This window comes from Rhinopithecus roxellana, chromosome 9, assembly GCF_007565055.1.
Source record: "Rhinopithecus roxellana isolate Shanxi Qingling chromosome 9, ASM756505v1, whole genome shotgun sequence".
Taxonomy (NCBI): Eukaryota; Metazoa; Chordata; class Mammalia; order Primates; family Cercopithecidae; genus Rhinopithecus; species Rhinopithecus roxellana.
In genome coordinates this window covers 110,558,808-110,578,516 of record NC_044557.1, presented here as the reverse complement: position 1 = coordinate 110,578,516, position 19,709 = coordinate 110,558,808, and the positions used below count along the sequence as shown (strand labels likewise).

The 19,709-nt window shown below is 41.4% G+C and overlaps 1 pseudogene; it reads left to right on the top strand.

Moving 5' to 3' along the window:
* The first annotated feature begins 415 nt into the window (after positions 1-415).
* Positions 416-18,892, top strand: LOC104657292 (annotated as a pseudogene).
* Positions 18,893-19,709: the final 817 nt, after the last annotated feature.

Below are 19,709 nucleotides of genomic sequence, written 5' to 3'. Positions count from 1 at the left end.
TGTCTCGTCTGTCTTATTTCAAGTGTCCACTTATGAGTAGGTGGACAAATGACCTGTGCTTCGGTCATTTGTCCTAGAAACCGTGTGTCAATATCAAAACTGTTCCAATAACCATAGCTTTACAGCAAGTCTTGATACTTGATAGAGCAAGTTCTCCTCCATTTCCTCCCTCTTGTTTATTTTTAGTCTTTCATTCTTCAATAGGATTTATGATCAGCTTGTCAAGTTTGAAACCTGTACTAGTTTCCTAGAATGGCTGCAACAAAGCGTCGCAAACTGGGTGGCTTAAAAACTACAGAAATTTGGCTAGACAAGGCAGTTGTGGGGGGGGGGGGTGCTTGAGGCGGGGCTGGCCCAGTGTGCACTCCTCACCTCGGGGACGTTATGGCTCGTGGAACAGCTGCTTTTGGAAGACTATTGCCCAGAAGAAAAGATGTTTTATTTTCGTAAGCCAAAGATGTACCAGCATATAGAGGGCTGCTGTATCTGCAAAGCTAAGTCCTCCAGTTCTTGATTCACTGACAGTAAATGCTATGAAAAAGACTTTCAGAGCCGTTTTGGAGACTTGTTCAGGAGACATTTGCAATGCCTGTGTCCTGCTTGTAAAATGATGGAAGAAGGTGCCAGCAGGATAAAAAAAAAAAAACTAGAGTCATGTGGTAGTTACAAGGCCTGGACCCAGTACAGAGTGCATTGAAACCAAAGAAAGTGAAAACTCTCTACCTGGGAACAGATAAAAAGCATCCAGATCAGTAAACTGCAGAAAGAATTTGAACATCATAATTCTGATGCTCACGGTACCACCTCAAATGCGTCCCCAGCTCAATCTCCTTGTAACAGTAACCAGTTAGATGACAGCTCAGATAGAGAGGTGGTTTCTGGTTCTAACAGAATGCCAGTTTTTTTCCTTTTTAGAGCTCACATACTGGAAAAGACAGAAGAGATGTTGTGGAGTCAACTGTAAAGACTGTTTTGGGGAAGTCCTCATCTACACACATCTCTTCAAGCCTTGCTGCAGTCATAAGAAAGAAGCTGGGCCAGGCACTGTGTCTCACGCCCATAATCCCAGCACTTTGAGAGGCCAAGGTGGGCAGATTGCCTAAGGTCAGGAGTTCGAGCCAGCCTGACCAACATGGTGAAACTCTGTCTCTTCTAAAAATACAAAAATTAGCCGGGCATAGTGGTGCACCTGTAATCCCAGCTAATCGGGAGGCTGAGGCAGGAGAATCACTTGAACCCGGGAGGCGGAGGTTGCAGTGAGCTGAGACCGCGCCACCTCACTCACTCCAGCCTGGGTGACAGAGTGAGACCCTATCTCCAAAAAACAGGAAAAAAAAAAAAAGAAAAAGAAAAAAGCACCTGCTGAGAAGCCAGAAGCCAGAGGAGCAGGGGCCAGAGCTTCTGCCCATCCCCACTCAGGAGTGGAGACTGAGGTTTTCATGTAAAAGGGGAATAAAAAAAAAAAAAAATCTAAATTTTGAAAAGACCACAAAGCAACAAACTGACCCCCCTATTTTTAACTTGGATACCTGCTATTCTGCCAAAAGACAACGTGTAGAATAGTTTTCAATGGGTTGATTTTCCCTCAGTCCCACAAACTTTGAAACCAGTGTCTAACTCACTAAAAAAAGAGCTGTATGTAATATTTAAGACGCTGACTGTTTCATAGGAAAGCTGAATGTTGCTGTAAAGTATTCTTTAACTCTTTTTTTTAAAATCCCCTTCTAATGAATGAAACTAGGGGAGTTTCAGGGGACAAAGATGGAATTTGTTTATGATAAGCTGTAGTTTTTAATCTTTCTGTATTGAGAAGCAGTGGTTGGGGCATTTTTTAAGATGGCTGGCTACACTTGTTTTCCCTTATGATAATATATTTGTCATAACTCGGTAACATGGACTTGGCCCTAGAGGTAGCTGTTTATAATTTTGAAATATTAAAGTCTTGCCTAGGTTCTGACGATTCAACTTGTACTACTGATTATCAAGCAGGACAGACTGAGCTTTCTGTTGCAAATACCTTGGAGGAGAAAGTAATTTCTCAATATATAGAGAGGTAACTTGATGCTATACATTGCGTCCTGTGCTATCTCCCTTCACATTAACATTTGATAAAGATTTTAGTGTACGTGAAACTTCTAAAGCAGAATCAAAGCTTCTCTTGGGGAAATGCCAAGACAGGTGAGACCCTGCAGGAATAGGGCCAAAGCATTACCACATGGTAGAGAACACACCCTATCAGAAACGTTAAACTATCTGAAAAATACAATGTGCAAGTCTTCAGGATGACACAAAACAACGGTTAATGCTACCTGGGGCACGTTTCTTAGAGGGCTTGCTGAGTTTGTAAATAATCGACTTTTGCTTGTGTTACATGACTTTGATGACTTCATTGAAAGTCTGCACAATTCAATTTCAGCTCTGGATTACTTCAGTTGACCTTTGTGAAGGCTTTTATCTGTGTAGAGTGAGTGTTTGACTTGTTCCAGCCTATTAGGTTTTTATTTTCTTTCACTCTGTATTAAAAGCAAATTTTACTAAAAGAAAAGAGGTTTGTGTTCATGTTAAGTGGGTTGGTTTTGGTTTGGCTTCTTTTATTCAGGCTTTCTGAACATTGCGATAACCTGAACTTAGAGCTCTTCAATCCTAAAATCCTCATGAAAAGCCTCTCACTCGAACCCAAACCAAAGCACTCTTACTGCCTCTTTTCTGAATGTTCAGGAAAAAGTATCACCAGTTCAGTCTTCTCATAATGAGGGAGAAGCACTTGCCTGCCTTGTAGTAACAAGACTCAGGGCTTATTTTTTTAACTGCATTTTAAATATCGGATAGTATAACAATAAGGAGTGAGCCACCTTTTATGGGCACCCTGTAGTTTTATAGTTCTTAATCTAAACATTCTATATTTCCTTCTTTTGGGAAAAACTTACATGCTACAAGCCACCATATGCACAGACTATACAGTGAGCTGGGTCGGCTGTCCCCCAGTCTTTGAGGCAAATTACAAAAGTCCAGCCATTATTATCCTCCTGAGTTATTTTGAAAATTTTTTTTGTATATGTTGGCTGCAATATTAGTGGTAGAATATACTATACTATGGATCATCTCTACTCCTGTATTTATTTGTTTATTACTAGACCTCAACCACGGTCTTCTTCTTCCCCTTCCACCTCTCTTCACCTGTGGGATGTACTACATGCAGTCATGCACTTTGTATTAATATATTAGAAATCTACAGACCTATATTGTACTTTTTATACTGTTGGCTACTTATAATCAAAACTTTTACTAGCGAATTTAATAAGTCTAGTCTTATTACAAACTTTTTTTAAAATACAGAAATTTGTTCTTTCACACTTCTGGAGGTCAGAAGTCCGAAAGGGTGTATCAGCAGGTTGGTTCCTTCTGGGGACTGGGAGCAGGGAATCTGTTCCATGCTTCTCCCTGAGCTTCTGGTGGTTTTTAGCAATGGTTGGCGTTCTTTGGCTTGTAACTGTATCACTCCAATCTCTGTGTCCATCCTCACACAGCCAACATCACCCAGCCTTCTTCCTTGTGTGTGTCTCTGTGTCTTCATGTGGCCTTCGTATAAAGATTAGGGCGAGATCTAATGTGACCTCATCTTAACTTAATTACCTCTGTGAAGACTCTATGTCCAAATAAGGTCACATTCACAGATCCTGGGAGCTAGGACTTTACCTTCTCTGTTAGGAATATGCCATACAACCCTCAATAAAACCTTTGATTGCAATTACATTGCATTTGGGTGCCAATCAAAACCACAATGGGATACCACCTTACTCCTGCAAGAATGGCCATAATAAAAAAATAATAGATGTTGATGTGGATGTGGTGAAAAGGGAACACTTCTACACTGCTGGTGGGACTGTAAACTAGTACAATCACTATGGAAAACAGTGTGGAGATTCCTTAAAGAACTAAAAGTAGAACTGCCATTTGATTCAGCAATCCCACTGCTGGGTATCTACCCAGAGGACGAGAAGTCATTATACGAAAACATTTCATTGCACACCCATGTTTATAGCAGCACAATTCACAATTGCAAAAATGTGGAGCAAACCCAAATGCCCATCAATCAACGAGTGGATAAACTGTGATATCTATACCTATATACATATAGATACAGATATAATACGTATTATATCTATATCTATATACATATAGATATGATGGAATACTACTCAGCCATAAAAAGGAATGAATTAATGGTATTCACAGACACCTGGATGAGATTGGAGACTATTATTCCAAGTGAAGTAACTCAGGAATGGAAAACCCAACATGGTATGTTCTCACTCACAAGTGGGAGCTAAGCTACGAGGATGCAAAGGCACAAGAATGATAAAATGGACTTTGGGGACTTGGCGGGAAAGGATGGGAAGCAGGTGAGGGATAAAAGACTACAAATTGGGTTCAGTGTATACTGCTCGGGTGATGCATGGACCAAAATCTCATAAATCACCACTAAAGAACTTATGTAGCCAAATACCACCTAGTCTCAAAAACCTATGGAAATAAAAACATAAGATAAAATAAAAAGGAAATTACATTGCATTTGGGGATTTGTTTAGGGGAGGATTGTCATTTTTACTTAATGTACTTGAATTTTACTTATTTCCTTCCAGAATATTTTATCCTTTTCTTCATAAGATTTTTAAACATCTTTTGTTCCATTTACTCCCAGGTATCTTATTGTTTTTTGTTATGCTTCAAAATGGTATCTTTTTTCAAGTTGCATTTTTCTGCTTCTGTGTTGCTGGTGTACAGAATGCTGTGTATTTGGGGGCAATTGACAAAACATTCAATAATTATTATTCACTGGGAAGTTTTGTGTATAGTCCTACTGTCTGTGTTGACAATTTTATTTTTTCCTTTCCAGTCTGTATACCCTTTATTTATACTCTTTATCTCATTAAGTTGGTAGGACCTTCAGTAAAATGATGAATAAAAGTAGCAACTGGGGATATCCTTGTTTCCAATTATACAGAAATATTTTTACCGTTTGGCCATTCATTATGAGGTTTGCTTTGACATTTTGTTTAAAATATTTTATCAAATTACTTTTTATTCACAATTGGGAAAAAACTATTTTGATTTTGTGTTTGCTTTCATCATGTATGATATCAACTTTTATACCAAAGGTTTGATCAGAATCTATAAAAATAATTATATGTTCTTTTGTCTTTTCCATATGCTACTATGGTCAATTTCATTGGAGAATCTTTTAATGTTAAACAATTCCAACACTCCTGTGATAAATCATATTTAGTTGTGTTTTTCACTCCTTTTATCTTATTTATTATATGCTTGATTACAAAGTTATGATCATATTTTTAAATATGGTGTTCCATATCAAGGAAAATGGAAATAGTCACACATAAATATTTTTATATCTGTGTCTATCTCTCCTCAAATAGGGAGCAGAAGTATTTCTGCTTTTATCCTTGACACCAATGTGTCAAGGATTGAACAAAAAGGCAGAGGCAGAAGGAATCTGCTGTACTTTTATCTGCATAAATATCTGCTGTCAGATTCCACAAGTGAAGCCCTGAGGTGTCCTGTCGAGGTGTTAGTGGATGACAGAAGTTGTCCCCACGTGTACGCAGGGACACAGGGATAGAGGGTGTCCTCTAAGAGCTACACCATCAGCTCACCTGGTACCAGTCACAGTTGGAGCCATGTAGGATCTCCAGACACCACTTTCTCCCTGGATGTCGGTGTTTAGGGTTGTTAACGTCTGAAAGGCCAAGAGTCATTGGAAATTCTATCAAGAAATAACAGGAGTTCTCTGAAGATCAGAGAAGGGCTGCGGAGTCTAATTAGAAATACTCCACAAGGGAGACTGGGAAGTCAGCAGTGACTGGGACCTCCAGCAGGGCGTTGGTCCTTCTTGCTTCTGCCCTCTTGCTCTAAAAGACACGTATACTTCTGAAGCTCCCATGAGGAACAGGATCTCCTTGATGATGCATCCATACAACAAGAGTGGTTGCACTTCTTAGAGGTCACGCCAATATACATAACCACCAGTAATGCCTGAACATAATGCCAGAAAAAGGGTTGCCCCATGCAAGAGTTGTGGTGAGGGATTCCCCTGGGTGTCAGAAGACCAAACCTCTCCCTCTCTTTGGTTCTTGATCCACCCTAATTACACTGGACATCACACCTGTGATTATAAAGTAACTGTGGCACCAATATTTTAAAATCACATGTAAACTACCATAATTCACATATGTACAAGTTCTTGTGTACTTGTTAAAAGTTTCAGTTAGCCATAATCCTGCCTTAGATTAACTTCATGGAATATGACGCCACCAATGTAAACAGAATATTTGTTAAAGGGGAGGTAGTCAGTGTAGGGTAGGGAGGTGGCAGCTGGAAGAACACGATGGAAGACTTGGGCTCAAGGTATCAGCTCTGATTCCAACCGCAGACTAGTCACTTAACTTCTGGGACCTTATCCGCCAAAATGAAAACCATACTTGATGACTCTTTGAGCTTTTGTGTGCTAGAATTTCCTTTAATAAACCATTTTTATAATCACATCTCCTATATTACCTTGTGTTTCTTTCTTTTGTGAGTGTCTTGCTTTCATCAACAGCTTGAAACACATTGTGGGCAGAGATCCCATACACTCCTTCTTTTATATATTCCTTGTGGTCTAACCAGAGTTTATGATGTGACAGGAGCCAAGTAAGGGCTTAGCAGAGTGAATGTGTGAATGAATGACTTTGAATCTCCCTGTGATGGTGAATTTCATGTATTAACTCAACTGGGCCATGGCATGTCCAGATAGGTGGTAAAACATTATTTCTGGGTGTGTCCCTGACAATGTTTATGGAAGAGATTAGCATTTGAATCAATAGACTGAGTTAAGAAGATCCACCCTTACCAATGTGTCAAGGATTGAACAAAAAGGCAGAGGCAGAAGGAATTTGCTGTGTCTTCTTGAGCTGGGACATCCATCTTCTCCTGCCCTCCAACATCAACATTGCTGGTTACATGGACCTTCAGACTCAGAATGGAATTGACCCTATTGGCTCCCCGACTCTAAGGCCTTTGAGCTTGAATTGGAACAATGCCACTGGTTATCCTGGGCTGCCAGCTTGTAGACAGATGGCATATCAAGAGACTTCTCAGCCTCCACAATTGCTTGAGCCAGTCCTTCATATAAAGATAGATAGATAGATAGATAGATAGATAGATAGATAGATAGATAGATAGATAATATATAGACAGATTTTTTTTTTTGAGACAGAGTCTCGCTCTGTCACCCAGGTTGGAGTGCAGTGGCACAATCTTGGCTCACTGCAACCTCCGCCTCCTGGATTCAAGCAATTCTTCTGCCTCAGCCTCCCGAGTAACTGAGACTACAGGTGCACGCCTCCATGCCCAGCTAATTTTTGCATTTTTAGTAGAGACGGGGTTTTGCCATGTTCACCAGGCTAGTCTCCAACTCCTGACCCCAAGTGACCCATCTGCCTTGGCCTTCCAAAGTGCTGGGATTACAGGCGTAAGCTACCACAACCGGCCAATATCTATGTGTCTATAAAGATCCTATTGGTTCTGCTTCTCTGGAGAATGCTGACTAATACACTGCCTAACCTCTAGCTCAGAGTAGCCAGAAAAAAGTAAAATTTTTCTCCATACTCTCTATAGTCTGGGCAATACTGTATATAAGCTGGACTTTAAGAAAACCACATGAACCAAAAATCTTACAAATGTTGACAGCTGTCAATTATTCTTTGTCTTATAAATGGGGTTCATATCAGTCAGGGGCCCTGCAAGAAGCACTCTCAAAATGGGTAGTGTGAGAGTTTAGTAAAGGAGCTATTTACAAAGGTGTGGGCAACCTGGCAGAGAAGGTGCCAGGGAAAGTAAAATCTCAACCTTGTGTTCCTCTGGCCCCCACACCTCAAACCCTCAAGATGCACAATTATACCAGAAAGAGTTCTCTCAGTCATAACCCTCCTCCCTCCCAAGTCCCTACTGAAAGATCAGAAAATATATTTTTGAAAGATCAGAACAATGACGGTGCTGGAAAATTTTTAAGATGAGATTGCATGGTCAGAGAAAGCAAAGCAGGAAAGTCACAAAACAAAATACCAGAAGCAAATGCAACCCCTTCCTAGAGAGTATCAGAGAAGATCCAAGCTTGGGGCAAATAGGAAGAAAAATTGTGAGCCATTGGGAGTGATTATGGGGCACGTAATGAAAAAGAATTAACTATTTTATTAATTTCAATTGATCCAGAAAGTTCTGAAATTTGGCTCACAGGTTCCTTGTAATATATTTCCCTGCGTTTCCATCAGTGATATATATTTTTCTTGCAATAACTCTACGCCCCTTTGATTGGAAAATCTAGCTCTGGAGCTCTTCCTGGAATAACTGTGCCAGTTAAGCTCTTCCCACCCCCAGCCCCACTTCCATCCCTCTGGGCATCCTGTATGCCCAAGACGTAACTGCACTCTAAAAGCAGTGGGTGAGAGAGACTAACGGAGCATCAGAGCAGCACTGAAAGGGACTCTAGTCTATACCACCTGCGGCAGCAGACATAGAGGAAAAAAGAAAGGAGGATCTCCTTTAAGGAAGGAAACACACAAATGTCCAACACACCAGAGAACAGCCTTCCTCGTTGTGCCTGCATCTCATTCATACTGTGAAGTACATCATGATTGATAACAAGTATCACCCTCAGCAAGAAGCCAGAGAGAAAACAGATGTATGTAACTAAAGAAGAAACCCATCCCAACTATTTATACCAACCAAACAAACGATGACATGCTGTACACACCATTACTTTCTTGTCCTATATTTCAGTCTCGTTTTGGAAACTTTCCTGTTATCAGTACATAGAAAAGCTTTCTTATTTTGGGGGTGTTTTTTTTTAATTTTTACTTTTTTGTTTATATCTGAATATTATTTCATTATATTGATGTATCATAACTTATTTAAACACATTCTTATTAGTGGATAATTTAGGCTGTGTTATCAAACTTTCTGATCCTTGCTAACCTTATAGGTGATAAGTGGTAACCTGGGATAGTTTTATTTTGCATTTATCTTTTTTTTTTTTTTTTTTTTGAGACAGAGTCTCGCTCTGTTGCCCAGGCTGGAGTGCAGTGGCACAATCTTGGCTCACAGGAAGCTCTGGCTCCCGGGTTCACGCCGTTCTCCTGCCTCAGTCTCCCGAGTAGCTGGGACTACAGGCGCCTGCCACCATGCCTGGCTAGTTTTTTTGTATTTTTAGAAGAGATGGAGTTTCACCGTGTTAACCAGGGTGGTCTCGATCTCCTGACCTTGTGATCCGCCCACCTCGGCCTCCCAAACTGCTGGGATTACAGGCGTGAGCCACTGCGCCCGGCCTGCATTTATCTTATGATGAGTGAAATTGAACGTCTATTCATGTGTTCAAGAACCATTTGTATTTTCCTTTCTGTGTGCGGTCCAGTCTGTTAATATCTTTTTTCTATTTGGTTTTGGTCTTTGAGAGATCATTTTTAAATTTATATCAGTTTGATTTACACACATTTGAATATTATTCAAATGACTGACTTGTTTCCAATAAGAAAACTAAATTAAAAATAACTTGATCACTTTGTGTCAAACACAATTGTTCATATACCACACTCTAGCACCATGGTCTTTTATTATTGGTAGGAATTCAACTTCTGAACTCTGGGGCCAAATAGCAATGAAATTAGAACTTCTTAAAGCCCCAAATCCATTATTTCTGAACTAAAATACAATGTAACTAACTTTTTCAAAGTTATCCTCAGTTAAATAAATTAGATTACAAATTAGTCCACTGTTTCAAAATGCAGGGGGTTTTTTAACCCCGTAAATTTAGCTTAACAGAAAATACATTGTTAAAGCCAACAAATTTCATAGAGTATTACAACTTTAAAACTAGAAGCTACCTTTAAAGTTATTAATTCTATTGCATCGTTATATAGATATAACAGAAAATTCGAGCAAGTAGCCAGAGTTAATAGAACCTAACCCTCCAGATTCAGCACGGTGATCTTCCTGTGCCACTTTGTTGCTCCTTTCAATCTGCTACTTAAGAGAAATCAGAATTTTCTGTCCTTGGCAGAAAGTTTCTTTTCAAGAGATATGTGAATAAGTAGCACCAAACCCTTCAAAGAAAGCCCAGGACAGCTGACCTCAAAGTTTTGCTGTGGGTGCTTCTCCTAACTGGGTCCATTGTTCTCCCAGCCTTGACCTTAAGCTCCTATAAAGGAAAGAATTCAGCAACGCTGGGGAGACAAACACATATTTTTAAATTTCTCCCCAATGATAGACAGGACAGAACAAGGCAGCCCAGGCAGGGGTGTGGCTAAGAAAACCTTTCAGAGTTGGACACCTCGCTGAATGCTGTCATCCAAGGTAAACACCAAGCTTAGTGAAATATCAAGCAATTGGCTATTTGCCTTTATGTCTGATCCCATGTAAAGGAGGGGTAATATTTGATGAAAAACAAAAGATCTGAGAAAACCACATAATAATCATGTACTGCGACTAGGTATAGGAGCTTAGTTGTTTAGATCCTGAATTAATAAATGATGTGAGATATAAAACCCCAGAGGCAAGAATGCCAGCAAAAGCAGTGGAGGGGATCAGCCATGTAGCCCTTAGAGAGAGCTCTAGGCTAAGTAGGGGTACGTTGGAGGGTGAGGAACCAAGCGCCAAGCTCTCTTCTTTAAGTAGAGAAGGAATAAGTTCATTCCTACGTGTCATTCTGGCAGTCTCTGAAAAACAAAGCAAAACAAAACAGGTATTTCTAAAAGAATGAGAGTTAGAATAAATGTCTTGATGGGCTTGGCTGAGTTGTGCTGCGAAGGAAGGAGAGTAGCAGAACATCTCAGGTGGATCAGAAGCCAGGCTGTCTTCGCAGTAGTCCAGGAGACATCTGTCTATGTGGTGAGGACTGCCATGTGCAGATGGGCAACTTGCGCACTGCTCAAAGGCACTGTCCTAAGAAATGCAGGGGCTGAAATACATCCTGCACATCACTAGTAAAACTGCACAGGAAAAGAATTCCTTTTACAAAGGCACCCACAGGGCTGCATCTGCCCAGAGGGAGACACCTTTTCTAATTCAGGCAAAGGTGTTGTGTAGGTTACTGGCAGCTCGGGATCTTATTATAAATGTAGACCCCCAAGGCCTACCGCAGAACTGCTGAAACAGAATATTCCCATTAGCAATATCCCTGGTGCCTTGTATGCCCGTTACAGTTTGAGAAACACTGACTAAAACACGGAGAAACACATTTCTTTGCAGAAGGGGAAGTGGATACAGAAGACAGCACTTTGCTTAGAGAAGAGGTACAGGTTGCACTCAGGCCTCCTGAGTTCCAAGCTTCAACTTTTATTCCACGCTAATAACCTTTCATTACCCTTGGTCTATTTCATCATCGTAGCACATGGACACATGGCCTGAATCCCTCATTGCTTTTAGAGTCCTGAGGCTTCTGGAATCCTCGAGACTTGTGACATATGTTTCAAGACCCCCTAGTTCACTTGTGAATGAGGATCGTTGGATTACAGCTGAACTAGGACAGTGGAGGTAACCCTGCCCCTGCTCAGAGCTCCAGTCCTTAGATTCTGGCTAAAATTCAGGTCTAGGAGTGTTAGAGAAGACTGGTGTGTGTATGTGTGTGCATGAGGGCAAGTGTGTATGTGTCATAGAGTGCACACAGGCATAAGAGAGGGTGGGTATGTAGAGCAGATAGAAATATCTTGCATGCAAACCTTGCTCTTCTTCTGCTTGGCTTTTCATTTGAGGTTTTAGCATTCTTCTAAGAGCCCAAACCACAGCTTTGCTTGTCATACACTCTCGAAGAATCTGTCCCCAAATTTTCTTTGCATTCCTCATTTATGCAAACAGATTGTATGTCTAAACTTGGAGTGCCTTTCAACTTAAGGTTTTCCGTGATTGTTGATATGATCTCTCTCACTCTCCCCGCTTCTCCTCTCTCAATTTAATTGTGAAACCACCTTCCTAGTCCCTCCTAGATGGTACTCAGCCTATAGGAACAGAGAGAAAGTCTGGAAGCAAAAGTACCAAGGAGAGAATTCACAGTATAAAAGCCTGGTTACAATACATCCTTTTGGAGTGGCAAACATCACCTCACATTGTAACTAGCAGCTTATCATGGTCAGAGAAAAGCTGCTAAGTTTTTCTCCTTAGTACTATCTATGTCTTTTACTCTGTGTGCCAGCGGTCAGTCTCTCTCTCTCTCTCTCTCTCCTCCTCCTCCTCCTCCTCCTCCTCCACCTCCTCCTCCTCTCCCTCCCTGTCTAAAGTCTCATTCTCCCTCTCCTCACCCTCCCACCAAGGAGGACCTCTTTTATCTTCTCCAAGCTAATTACGATTTTCCAAGTTCTCCTCGATGAGTCCCAGTAAAGACAGAAAGAAGTGGAAAAGTGGAAAGAGATGTTCACAGCATAAGAGCTTCTTCTCAAACAGGGGCTTCTTCCTCTGCCACCTTCATGCTCAAAGCAGGCTGCCTCCTATCCCCGTGCAGCTCCCTGGGGCTAGGGACCCTCTACGGCTGTGCCCAAAGAGGCTGCACAGTCCTTCCAGCTAATGCAGCTCTAGTCAACTGACCTTTAGTCAGATGCCGTTAACTTCTGTCCCCATTCACACTCACCCTTTCTCCTCTCCTCCCCACTTCTAGACTTTTTTCAGGTAGGTGGAAGGATGTTGAAGGAGTTTACACTGGATACTTTTTATTAGGGAAAAAAAAAAAAAAAAAAAACAAAGGCGGAGAAACAGCCATCTCAGACTGTGGGAATAGGTCATGGGGTCAGAAATTTAAGAAAAGTCAAGGTTTTTCATTGCTATGCTGGAGGAAAAAAGCAAGGCTTGATTGAGGAAACAGGAAGGCTGTGTGGTTTTGCAACTTTCTTCCAGCCTGCTTGCACTCACATAAAAGACAGACTTTAGATTCAGCCATTTTCCCCTCCCTCCTGTCATTCATTGCAGGCGCTTCGCCTTGAGAGTAAGGAGTTTTATGTTGCTTTGTTTTGTTTTGTTTTCCCAGAAGGACTCTTGGTTCATTACAAATCAAATTATACAGAATGAGATTAAGAAGAAGTTTTTCACTACAAGGTGCTGAGACTAGCCCAAGCCACCTGTCTCAGTATTTTGGCATGTCACCTCGCCTCTCTGGATCTTAATCCCCTTTGACATAAAATTAGGATAATACCATCAATCCAATCTACCACACAGGAAGGTTGAAAGAAGCATGCCAGATAATGTAGGTGCAAGAATTTTTAAAAGTATAAAGTTGCTCTAAGAGTAGAAGGTGCTATTGATATCAAATCACTGTTTTAAGCGCTTTGTGAGAAATAAGTTTGAGTAAGAATTCTTTACCAAAGAGTTACAGTACAATCAGAGAGGCAAGACATAGAGCAGATGACACAGTGCAGAACAGATGACAGTATCAGGTGGCCTATAGTAAGGGTCAGGACGGTGCAGGCACAAGTCGGAGGCTAGAAACCTGCCAACTACACAAAGGCAGAGTGAAGGGTGATATTGAAGGGATGGGGGCTGTTTCAGATTACATATGACTCCCAAAAAGATATGTTAAAGACTCAACCCCCAGTACCTCAGAAGGCAACCTTATTTGGAAAATAGGGTCCTGCAGATGTAGTTAAGATAAAACCCTACTGGATTTAGGTGGGTGTTTAATCCAATGTGATTGCTGTCCTTACCGAAGGGGAAAGAGAGAGACAAGGAAGAGAATGCCAAGCGAAGACATACACGCTAAGAATGACATAGGATAAAAGGAAGAGAGACTTAAACTGTGCACCTGCAAACCAAGAAAGGTAACGGGTGACCAGCAAATCACCAGAAGCTAGGAAAAGGCTGCAGGGATCCTCCAATACAGGGTTTGTTGGTTTGTTTTTTGTTTTTTGCTTTGTAATGGAGTCTCACTCTGTTGCCCAGACTGGAGTGCAGTGGCATGATCTCGGCTCACTGCAACCTCCACTTCCCAGGTTCAGGCAATTCTCCTGCCTTAGCCTCCTGATTAGCTGGGACTACAGGTGCTCACCACCACGCCCAGCTAATTTTTATATTTTTAGTAGAAGTTTTACCCTGTTGTCCAGGCTGGTCTCAAACTCCTGACCTCAAGTCACCCACCCACCTTGGCCTCCCAAAATGCTGGGATTGTAGGCGTGAGCCACAGGCCCAGACTCTCATACAGGTTTTAGAGGAGTGTGGACGGCCCTGTGGACACCTTGATTTCTGACTCCTGGCTCCCAGAATGGCAATAGAATACATTTCTGTTGTTTTTAGCCACCCAGTTTGTAATACTCTGTTACAGCAACCACAGGAAACTAATATAATAGTTGAGCAGGGTCTTGTAAGCTATGCCATAGTCCCATAGGCACAGCTGAGGAGAGGCAATTATTCATGTCCTGTTATATCACAGTGAGGGGTGAACTTCACCAGTCAAGTTAATCATTTCTCAATATGCTAGAATATATTGGAATAATATCTGTGTTCCCTCTGTCTAAAATCAGCAATTTCTACTTTACTATATAGTAACCAGTATTATTATCATAGTTTTGTTGCTTAATATATTTGGTTTGGCTGCACAAACTCTTTTTTAATTACTTCTCCTTGCCTATTATCTGTTTATTGCCCATGAAGAATCATCCTGACTGTTCTCATTTAAAAAAAAAAAATCTATGTTTGGCTTTCACGTTTATTGATATTCAGATCTTAGTGGTATATACCCAAATGTCCTAATAATTTTTGACAAGGAGTTCTGAGAAGAGCATTCTGAAATGACCTCGGAAGCAACTCCTAAAGCACTGTGAGCCCTGTTTGATACTCCATAGATTCTGCTTCAAGGAAATCCTGTTCCCTGAAGAAGTTGTTATGGTCTATTGGACCAGTATCATACATTGAGAAAGATCTAAGAGCCATATTTACACATACAGCTGTCATAGATCCAAAGTAGCCATTAGAGATGATTAGGTAAATAGAACAATTTCAAATGTCCCTAAATACATATTTGCAGGATAATAGTCTATTGGAAGAGGTGTTTCTCTTTCAATAGGCCCAGCTTTTAAAAATGAAACTCTGGTTGGGTTACAAGCCTCCTATACAGCACTGCCCCATCTCTATGTATTGCCAATTAATATATCATGGTTGTATCTGATAATGTCTTAGCAATCCTTGGGCTCTCTAATAATGATGGGGAGTATGTAACATTCATTCAAGGCAGGGCTCAGGACACAAATCAGTATTCTAGTTTTAGAACAGAGGCTTCTACTTGGGTACCCCCAAAGGTAGTAATTGATGTCTGTGTGCTATTTTTATTGTTTCAGAAAGTATCAGAAATTATTCATTTGCACTCAAACCACAACAAGGTCTAATTCAAAGGGTCAATTGTGCATTACAAAGTTAAGAGTCTGGAGCCAGACTGTCTGAATTTCAATTCAGCATCACAATTCACCAGCTGTGAAACCTTGTCCAGTTTACTCAACCTCCCTGAACCTCAGTTTCCTCAACCTCCCTGAACCTCAGTTTCCTCATCAGTAAAATAGGAGTGATAACAGTACCTACTGCATAGGTTGCTTCTGAGGCTCACCTGATTTGATGCAGGGAAGGCACTTAGGGTAGTGCCTGACAGATAGTAAGTTCCCAAGAAATGCTTATTAAGACTTTTTGCTTTTAGCTAAATTTTATGAATTCCAACCAGATATTTTATGCTAGCCAGAAACTCTGCTTTGCAATGGTATGTGTCTCAAATCAATTCTTATTAATTATTAAATATTATTTATTTATAAGATATCTCATAAAGCCTGATTTATGCAAAGGAAAAAATAGAAGGGGTCATTGGTGGTGACAAGGCTGGAGATCATGTTTTCTTCTTTTTTTTTTTTTTTTAAGATTCTTTTGCTTGTTTTTAATGATTCTCATGCTGACACAGTATCCAAACCATGAAAGAATATCTAGAGAATCCAGTCCTGTGAGACACTGTCATCTTTCTTTTTCTCTTTCAGAGACAGGCTCTTGCTCTGTTGCCCAGGCTGGGGTGCAGTGGCACCATCATAGCTCACTGCAACCTCAAACTCCTGGGCTCAAGTGATGCTCCTTCCTCAGCCTCCCAAGTAGCTAGGAATACAGGTGTGTGCCACCATACCTGAAGATTTTTTTTTTTTTTTTTTTTTTTTTTTTTTTTTTGAGACGGAGTCCCGCTCTGTCGCCCAGGCTGGAGTGTAGTGGCCGCATCTCAGCTCACTGCAAGCTCCGCCTCCCGGGTTCAAGCCATTCTCCTGCCTCAGCCTCCCGAGTAGCCGGGACTACAGGCGCCGCCACCTCGCCCGGCTCGTTTTTTGTATTTTTTAGTAGCGACGGGGTTTCACCATGTTAGCCAGGATGGTCTCGATCTCCTGACCTCGCGATCCGCCCGTCTCGGCCTCCCAAAGTGCTGGGATTACAGGCTTGAGCCACCGCGCCCGGCCATGATTTTTTTAAAATTATTTTTGTAGAGACAAGTCTCACTGTGCTACCCAGGTTGGTCTTGAGCTTCTGAGGTCAAGTGACTCCCCTACTAAGGGGGATTGCTGAGCAATTGCTAAGTCTCTGATTCTGTCTCTCTCAATTTCCGTTAAAATGTCCGAAGAGATTCAGAAAAGTATGAAAATGAAAACTGCATGCTGATTGGTACGTTAATACCCAAATCGGGAAGGAATTTCCACAAGATAAAGTGGTTGGAGCAGACATGAAGGAAAAAACTACCCAACATGATACAGAACTTAAAATGTAAAGCACCAAAATTGAAATCCACTCAGGAAGAAGTAAATAGCAGAATGAATACTACACACATGGTCATCACCGTTCAAGTCTCAGTTTAGGGGTCACCTCCTCTAAAAAGTGTTCCTGTAACTCCTCAAGTTGACCCAGGTGCCTCTTTGCCTATTGTTTGAGTTCTCAGTGCAGCCTCTGCATTCTTCTACCATATCAACCACATCATATTGATATTAGTAGTTTCTAGATCTAAGTCTAAATCTAAATGGTATGGACCATGTACTAGTTCTGTTCGCATCTTCTGAAACTGGCAGAATGGCTGGTCCACTACAGGTGATCCACTGAACCATTCTGTTATGGTCTAATAGACCATAACAGCTTCTTCAGAGAGGTTGTTTACTGAATTATCCAGTGTTTTGTCAAAAGCCAGGTATACTCTCTGCTGCACTTTCCTGAACTATGAATTTTGTAGTCCATCAAAAGAAAGGAATTTGGTTATTCATTTATTCACCCATTTTATCAGTATCTTCTGAGTTTCTACCGTGTGACAGACATTACACATATATTCAGCCTGATATGACTTATGTCTTTGGTCATAAGCTGATGCCTAGTATGGATAATTCCTTTATTAGGTTCTCAGGAATAATTCCTCTAATAATTTACTCAGAGCCTAATACTTTAGAACCTTTCTAAGTTCAATGTCAACTTCATTGGTCTAGAATGGGATCAACATATCTTCTTCATTGTTTCAAAATCTAGAACCACAGCTGTCTATCTCTAAACTTCTGATACCACTCTCATTGTCTATGGTCCTTCAAATATCACCAGCAACAAGAGCTGGACACTTTCAGCCACAGGTTTTCTACGTGGCACATGACGTCATCTTTTAGGCTAGAAGATCTGCAGTCATTAAGAGAAGGTATCTTATATTTCCTCCTCTTCTTTAATTTTAATTCCTCTTAAAGTTTATGTAGGAAGATCATTGTCCCTGACAAAGATAGAAGGATAGAAGGTAGGAGACACTGGATAGTCTTGCTTTCCTTGTTAACCTGTCTTTGGTAACCTATCGAAGTGAGGTCATCAATACCAAAGTTTATTTATTTATTTTATTATTATTTTTTTTTTGAGACGGAGTCTCGCTCTGTTGCCCAGGCTGGAGTGCAGTGGCCGGATCTCAGCTCACGGCAAGCTCTGCCTCCCGGGTTCACGCCATTCTCCTGCCTCAGCCTCCCGATTAGCTGGGACTACAGGCGCCGCCACCTCGCCCGGCTAGTTTTTTGTATTTTTTAGTAGAGACGGGGTTTCACCGTGTTAGCCAGGATGGTCTCCTGACCTCGTGATCCGCCCGTCTCGGCCGCCCAAAGTGCTGGGATTACAGGCTTGAGCCACCGCGCCCGGCCTATTTATTTTTATTTATTTACTCATTTATTTATTTTTGAGACGGAGTGACCTTGTTTTGAGACCTTGACCTTGTTGCCCAGGCTGGAGTGCACTTGTGTCATCTCGGCTCACTGCAACCTCCGCCTCCAGGGTTCAAGCGATTCTCCTGCCTCAGACTCCCTGGTAGCTGGGATTACGGGTGCCTGCCACCATGTCCAGCTAATTTTTTGTATTTTTAGTAGAGACGGCATTTCACTATGTTGGCTACGCTGGTCTCGAACTTCTGACCTCGGGTGATCCACCCACCTCGGCCTCCCAAATTGCTGGGATTACAGTCATGAGCCACCACGCCCAGCTAATACCAAAGTTTAAATCTGCCCAAATTGAAGATTAACTGCAATAGGAATTGGCTTTCTACCAAAAATAATCAGAATACTGGACCAAACACGTGAAACAACTGTTTCAGATATTGGACAACTGTTTTCAGACACTGGACAACCATTTTCAGATACTGGACAACCATTTTCCGATACTGGACAACCGTTTTTAGGTATGGGAAAATCGCTTGCAGATGTTAGACAACCGTTTTCAGATATTGGACAACTGCTTTCAGATATTGGATAACCGTTTTTTAGATATTGGACAACCATATTCAGATGTTAGAATGGTGAAGACGTCAGATGTTAGAATAGCGCCCTGCGGGTATTCAGAGGTTTCTACTTGAGCCTATGGCTGCTCCCTTAGTTGCACACATGTGGAGTAAAACTCCATGAGGCTGCAGAAGGAACCACCAGAAGCAGATGAAACAATTTCCAGAGTTTATGAAAAGCTAGGAACATTTCATGTTTTGACCAGACAGGGCAGACAGGGAGGAGAGACCTCATACAATGTAGGCATTGGCAGTGATGTCCTGGGGCAGGTTTGTCCCTGTTTGAGACAGCTGATTGCTAAGCTTTCAGGAATTTTGAGAGTTGTTTGATGTCACATTGGTAGATGGAGACTGGCCATGATAGAAAGTCAGCAAATGTTACAAATAGGTTTTTATTTTTTCCCAGAGAACCAGTTGTAAAACACTTACCAGTACACCACTAGGTACTGGGTAGTCTTTAGAAGAATCATGCTTTAGTAGTAAGGATAAATTAATCCTAGAACAAAAACTACACTGAACCCCCACCCTAAAAAAAGCCCAAAAGCAAGCCTCAAAAGTGTCAAACTCATCTATAAGAAACGTAACTTCAATGAAGGCCCAACACCTTTTTTTTTTTTTAAGACAGAATCTTGCTCTGTCACCCAGCCCGGAGTGCAGTGGCATGATCTTGGCTCACTGCAACCTCCTCCTCTTGGGTTCAAGCAATTCTCATGTCTGAGCCTCCCGAGTAGCTGAGACCACAGGCATGCACCACCATACCTGGCTAATTTTTGTATTTTTAGTAGAGACCGGGTTTCGCCATGTTGGCCAGACTAGTCTCGAACTCCTGACCTCAAGTGATCCACCCACCTGGGCCTCCCAAAGTGCTGGGATTACAAGCTGAGGCCCAACA